The following is a 7,814-nucleotide window of genomic DNA, read 5'->3' on the forward strand; positions in this document are numbered from 1 at the left end:
GAACATCGGTATTTGTATCACAATTATCAGCACCAAGTCAGTGACAAAACGTAAGAAGATGCAGAGGATCAAACACTGCCAGTGATCCAAATGGTTCTAAAAGTAATGCTTGCAGGGCAGATGGCTGAAAGCAGAGACTGCATTTCTAGTTGCACAAATAATTACAGAACCAAATGCTTTATTTTCTTTTGAAATCTTGGCTGGCAAACTACCTTAAAAATCAGTAAATGAACGAGTCCTTCCTGAATTGCTGGTCCTATTTGCTTCAGTAAGGTTTATCTAAATGTCCATTGTACATTAAGATCTATGATACTCATTATGTCTGTCCAACAGTTCTGTTTTGGGGATTAAAAAAGAACAACAAAAAACTTTTTAGCACTCTTTTTTCCGGTAAGTCAATGCAGAACATTATTTGTTCTTCCAACCCTCCTCAATCACATTTGCACCTGGGCAAGAGATAAAACCTTTATCAATGACCTAGACAAAACAACTGAGCGCACGCTTATCACCTTTGCAGAGATGGCAAGTTGGGGAGCCAGTCGTTACACCGGGTGAAGGCTGCCATCCACTGGGAGCCTGCCAGGCTGGAAGAATGGGTCAGCAGGAGCCTTATGGAACTCAACAAGGACAAATGTAAAGCTCTGCACCTGGGAAGGAAGGCTCCACAACAATACTGTCTGGCCAAATAGGACCTGGGTCTGGATGGACAGCGAGCTAGGTGTGCGTCAGCAGTGTGCCCTGGCAGCAAAGGTGGTCAACAGCAGCCTGGACTGTTCTGACAGGAGCATGGCCATTACATCAAGAGAAGTGATTAACATCCTTCCTTTTCGCTACACTTGTGAGACCCAGTGTAGAAAACTGCATCCAGTTTTGAGCACCCTGGTAGAAGAACAGGGAATAAACAAAAGAGTGGTGAGGCACTGGAACAGGTTGCCCAAGGAAGTTGTGAATGCTCCAGCCCTGGCAGTGTTCAAGGCCAGGTTGGATAGAGTCTTAGGTGACATGGTTTAGTGCAAGGTATCCCTGCCCACGGCAGGGGGGTTCCCAACCCTAACTATTCTATGATTCACATTCCAGTGGGGGTCTGCTACAGGCCACCCAACCAGGAAGACCAATTGGATGAGGCCTTCTATAGACAGATATGAGCAGCATCACATTCACAAGCCCTGGTTCTCATGGGGGACTTCAACCACCCCGGTGTCTGTTGGAGAGACAACGCATCAGGGCACAAGCAAGCCAGAAGGCTCCTGGAATGCACTGATGGTAACTTTTTTCTCCAACTGATAGAGGAACCGATGAGAAGAGGTGCTCTGCTGGACCTTGTTCTCACCAACAAGGAGGGGCTGGTGGGAAATGTGAAGTTCAAAGGCAGCCTTTGCTGCAGTGACCATGAAATTGTGGAGCTCAAGATCCTCAGGGTGGCAAGGAGAGTGCACAGCAAGCTCAATACCCTGTGTTTCAGAAGAACAGGCTGTGGTCTCTTCAGGGATGTGGTTGGCAAAGTACCAAAGGATAAAGCTCTGGATGGAAGCGTAGCCCAAGAAAGCTGTTTAATATTCAAGGATCACCTCCTCAGGAGTGATGCTTCCCAACAAAGAGGAGGTCAGGCAAAACCACCAGGAGGTCTACATGGATGAAAAAGGAGCTCCTGGGCAAACTCTAACACAAAAAGAAAGTCTACAGAGGAATATTGTGCCCAAGCAGCCAGGAATCAGGTTAGAAAAGCTAAAACCTTGACAGAATTCAGTCTGGCCAGAGATGTCAGGGGCAACAAAAAAAGCTTCTGTAAGTATCTCAGTGATAAAAGGGAGACTACAGAAAATGTGGGCCCCCTCCTGAAGGAAACAGGAGATCAAGCACCAAGCACTGACAAAGAGCAAACAGCCCAACAGACCCTGTGCCAAAGGAAACAACAGGAACTCTGCAGATATTGTAGATAATGCTTTGTATTAATGAGATCCAGTTTGAGTTCAATCATAAAACTGCTATTCGCCTTCCAAGAACAAAACTGAAGTCACTGGGAAAAAGAAACTACAGTTTAGAATCTGAAATGTCTATGCTGACAGCTTTTAGTGAGGATGGTAAGAAGCCAGGAAGAGATCTAATGAGAGGAAAAGCAAAACTATTCCCTAAAGCACATTACGTGTTTTAAATAACCTGAACTACAGGGCTGCCACTATTGCCCTGGAAAGATCAGTTGGACTAATATTTGTACAGATTCATTCTGTGCAATTACACAGAGCTGAATAAGATAACACAGCAGTAAATTGCAGGTAATGAAAATAACACCTAAGGGAAGAGTGGATGGCTGGGCTATTTCTTGCCCTCCCTCAACACACACAAACTCCGAACACAGCGTTAGGAAGAAAATCTATGTCCCAAAAGAGAGAGGTGAATTTAATAAACATGAATGATGGAGCACAAACACAGAATAGCCTTTGGATATCTATGTGAGCTATGCTAAAATTATGTTTAAAGTAGATAGATAAAAAGTGCCTGAATAGGAGCAAATTGGAAAGGAAGGGGAAAAAAAAACCAAAACAACAGGCTGACCTGGAGATACACTACCTGCAATGCAGATGGATCCAGATGACAAATGACATGACTTTCAGGAAGTGTGCTTATTGAAAACGCATTGCTGCCAGCCACAGGAAAGTTCCAGCCCTTACAGTCAGTCTGATTGCTCTTTCAGTACCAAAATTCAACTGACCTCAATCATTAAAACCATAAAATATATGCACAAATGAAACCAACCCATTAATGTACAAAGCATCCGACCACAACAAACAGTAAATTAAGTGAGCAGAAACTAGGCAAAAGTATCGTCTGGGTAAGGAGACTGCGCTTACACATACACTGCAGAACAAGAGTTCTCTGCCTGGACCTCAGAAGACCATGACAACTGTCCCATTCCACTATAGCTGCACTGGTAAAAGGCATCACTTAGAACAGACCTCTCAATTCTGATATGGAAAAGACTGTGAACCACTGCAACCAAGAGAAAACCCATGTAAGATAACTGCTGGCTACTTTCTCTCCCTCTCTTATAACTATTTTGTGAAACATGGTTTTGTCCAACTGGCAACATACAGGATTTATTTTACTTCAAACAGCATAACCTTGCAAGACACCCATAAAATGAGATTCACAAACAAGTCTTAACTTCTCTTGGGAAGACCTTCGTGATGCAAGAATGAAGCATTACAGGTACAGTAACTAACCTAAACACAATGCTGGCCTTTAAAATAGTAGCATAATTGTGAAGTGTTTAAGAAACAAAACACTGATCCCAACGATAGGGTCAATGCTGCAGGTGTTCAGAAGGCTTCTCCCTGCAGCAGGCATGCAAATACAGGCACAAATATGTAGATCAAATACGAAAAAAAGAGATGATATCTGAGGTAATTCACTAATGCAGCAACTTATTAACAGATCCCACTGCAACATATGTTTTTAGGACAGGATAGGAAAAAGACATAGTTCTATTCATTGGATCTTTAAAGCAACAATAAAATTAAGCTATCAATTGATTGAAAATGTGAAGGTGAAAGAAACTACCTAATCTCTCTTAGCTTCTTTAGCAATCAAATACAAAGAAAAATACAGTAAGAATTACAACTCTGATAGGAAATGTTAGTGAACTGAAACAGCCAAGCTCCTTTTTCCTTTTTACAGGTGGTTTTACAGTTTCTATGGAATACAGTTTCTAAGGGAAGACATGTCATTTCATGATAAATACTAACCCTGAAACAAAATATTTTGTCACTTTTCCCCCCACACATACTATCTTTATAATCCAATCTAGTACTCTTTTGGTGGAACTGAAGAAAACAGATTTGGTTTGAGTTCATTCTCTGTAGTTACATTCCATACAAGTAGCAAATTCTGACAATCCTGGACAACGTTTTCAGTGGAAAAACGAGTTTGTCAGATCCTGGTACCTGAGTACATGATACAGATTTTCAAGACCGGTCAGATGTTGATGGCTGTTGATGGCAACAAACACCATTTGGCCTACATTTTGTACCCAGTAATGAAAGCTAAGTCATTATTTCTAACAGCACTCTATGCAGGTGAGGTATTCCATGCAGTCTGATCTGCATACTTGGGCCCTAATCCCAAGCAATGTTAATTCAAACTCATGAAAATGTTCCCACTACTTTCACATGGCATAAAAAGATGCATGTGTACAAACCCTTTCAGACTGGGATTTTTAATGACAAACTTCTGGAGACAGAGGATTATTTTCACAATGTGCATATACAGCGCCTGCACAAGAGACTCTTTTTCTGATGGAGTCTTCCAGCTATTAACACAATCTTAGAAAAGCATAGTAATAACAAGGTTGGGACGGTGAGTTCCCTCCTCCCCCTTCGCCCCCCCCAAAAAACCCCTTTTTTTAAATGATATGGAGGTATCCACTCCTTTCTAAACCATGATAATGTCTACAGTATGCAAAGATAATTTCATAAGAACCTACACATTTCATCTTTTCTAATTTATCAGTTCCCTCTGAAAAGATGATCTTGCAAGTAAACAACCTGAAAAACATTATTCTACATTTCAGAACTAAGCCATTCTTTTTCCTTTGCTTCTGTGTGCTACCAAAGGTGGGTAAGTGAATCTACTCTCAAGGCTTAGGAAGCGGCAGGAAAGATTTACGACATGGTCAGGGAGTTTTTTTGCAGCTGGGAAGCAAACAGCTATTGAGCAGCAGTGGCAGACAACCAATACTGGTTGTTCAGCCTGGAGAAGAGGCGGCTTTGGGGAGACCTCCCTGTGGCCTTTCAATACTTAAAGGGGGCTTATAAGAAAGATGTGGACAGACCTTTTAATAGGGCCGGTAACAATAGGGCAGGGGGTAATGGTTTTAAATTGGAAGAGGGTAGAGTCCAGCTAGATACAGGAAGAAATGTTTTACAGTCAGGGTGGTGAGGCACTGGAACAGGTTCCCCAGAGAGGTGGTAGATGCCCTATCCCTAGAAGTGTTCAAGATCAGGCTGGACAGGGTCTGAGCAACCTGCTCCAGTTGAACACAGCCCTGCTCACTGCAAGGGGGTTGGACTAGGTGACCTTTAAAGGTCCCTCCCCACTCAAACTATTCTGTGAACCTATTATAAATCTTTCACCATTCTCTGTAGCAAGTAACTCCTTTTCAAAGATGTTATGAAGTCCTGGTGCTGTGTTGGAAGAAGGTAGTGTTGGAAAGGAGGCAACAGAATTCAAACTACTGTCAGGCAAAGTGCAACAGCTCTAGCAGGCAGTAAAATTATCTCCGTTATAAATTGTTCTCTATGGGTGGAGAGAAGTATGTATTACTGTAAGGCATAGCAGCTTTCCTTTCCTTTCTGATACATAAAGAGACTTTCTCCACACCTGTGTGTAATCCCCAGCCAAGAAAGCTAAACTACTACATGCAGATTTCACCCTCTGTCAGTTTCCAACTTTCTCCAGTAAAAATAATTGTAGAGAGAAAACAAACAGGAGGAGGTAAAAACAAAATAAGGAGCAATACCGTATAGATTCCCATGTCATGGGACATATGGGGAAAAGGAACAAATACTTTTTGACAAATTTTAAGGAAAAAAATCCAATTTGTCCCATTAAACCCATATTTCTGTATTCTGACCATACTTTATTTAACCCCACATATGCTGGCATGCATTTTTGTGTTTCAAATGGAGAAAAAGAGTCTTTTTTATAGTAAAATGCATTAACTACATTTACGAATACTTCCAGTGTTACAAATAACAGTCTCAGCACTGTTATGCTACGTACCTCTTTTTGTTGCATACTAAGATGTGTACATTGAATGAATTTTAATCGTCTTGGATTTTCAAAAATCACCAATTTTAACTTATATACCTAGTTTAGCATATCAGCTTCAAGTATTTCAAATAAATTAGTCAAATTTAAAACATCAAATATTTGTTATAAATATTTGTTAACTCCACTTCTTGTTGACTACTCTGAGGTCATTTTTGTTACATCTCGTAACCATGAGGCACCTTTTACCCATGGCAGTGTACTAGAGGAGATGGCACTAGGAAGTACAAATGCCTGGGTTGTTCTTGTGCCACACAATAGGAAGATTTCAGCTATTTAAGTCTCCTACTTCCACCATCAAAATTCTGTTTACAAAACTACCATGCAAAACAACACCTGTCCACTCAGAAAACTCCAACTGTTAACCGAAATCTACCCTGTGACCTTTTGACTTCATTTTTGGTACTTCCTCACACACAGCTTTCGTTTCCAGGGCTGCGGCAATCTTTCTTCGTGTAAGAAAGATCCCAGCAGCTAGAATTTTCTGTCCTGACACGAATCATGCGCACACACAAAGCCACATGGTGTGTAAAGTTTTAAGTTCAACTATCAAGCTAATATGTTAAGCCAGGAAATCTTTAATAAAATCTTCAAGCAGAATCTCATGGCAAATGAAGCACAGTTGAAGAAAGCTTAGTTGACAAAGGCAGCAGTAGAAAGCTGTGTACATCACAAACTGAAAATTATGGGCAACTACAGAAGTAGAGCATATAAAATACAGGGAGGGGGTTACACTTGGGATTTTTCCCAGTGTTGTTCCAGATTTAGTATATGTTCTCAATATTTCAGCAAATAAGAGAACTGAATTATCCTGACAATGGGATCTTTAACTGATTAGAATTATCAATTTGTCTTCGTCTGGTTCTCTCAAACTGCCTCCAGTGAAGTTATCATTTAGTCTAATAATTACTCTGGATTGTGCTCCCAGCACTTTATAATGTTTTGTGTGGGGCTACAAAGAGCTATGTGAAATGCCTTGCTGTAGTGATATATAAATGGAAAAATACAAAAAAGCATTTAATTACCAAGAAGTGTGATGACTTGATAAAACTAATACATTATCTGCTCTGCCCAGCTTGACCTCTCAACAGATAACCGGACAAGACATTATTTCCTTATATTTAAGTACATACGCATAGGTGTATGTATATATATAAAAAACTGGGAGAGAAAATCTGGAAAACTACTACTTTTTTTAGGACAGTTTGGAAAACTATCATCTTTAACTGGTAGGACTCAAATGCTGAATTCTTTCAGCACTGGGCAGTTAACTGGTATAGCAATCCTTCCTTTCAAAACATAAGATTTTGCTCTACAACACCTATGGGACATGCAAGAATGTGTGCTGCCAGCAAGTAATCAGAATGGTGGGAAAGGCTGTGGCAGAGGAGTCAGACAACACACAGACTGACACTTCAGAGAACTGGGATTTGACATCCCTGAAAAGCTTTGATTTCCATCTGAAAATCTTCTCTGCAGTACACAGCTTATAGTTGGCACAGTCATCAAATTACTGGAAAATTAAGAGCTAATTATTGTGACCCAACTAATTCATATTTCTAACTGCAACTATCTTTTTCAAATTACTGTTCTAGGCTTGAAAACAGATTCACATGGATAGCCTGCGTGGTACTGTTAGAGAGCCTCCATCAGCCAAAGACATTTCAGACTCTAGAACACCACTGGCACTGTATTTGAAGAAGACTTAAATAGGGTCTGATACATGTCCACCACCTAATTTTTAGCATTCTGATCCTGAGCAAACTAATAAAATTTGTTATTGCTGGTCATAAATATTGTCATCTGAGCCCGCTCAAATGGCTAAGTATTTGCAAAATAAAAACTTATAGCATGTGAAATAGTGAACACCGAAAGAAAAGGCTGATAACAAATGATTAATTTTTATCTTTGTTTTCTACACTGCTTGTCAAACATTCACCAGTTCCACCAAACTATAACGGGGGGGGGGGGGGGGGGGGGGAGGGGGA

Source organism: Nestor notabilis, unplaced genomic scaffold (assembly GCF_000696875.1).
Source record: "Nestor notabilis isolate BGI_N333 unplaced genomic scaffold, ASM69687v1 scaffold1701, whole genome shotgun sequence".
In the NCBI taxonomy this organism is placed as follows: domain Eukaryota; kingdom Metazoa; phylum Chordata; class Aves; order Psittaciformes; family Psittacidae; genus Nestor; species Nestor notabilis.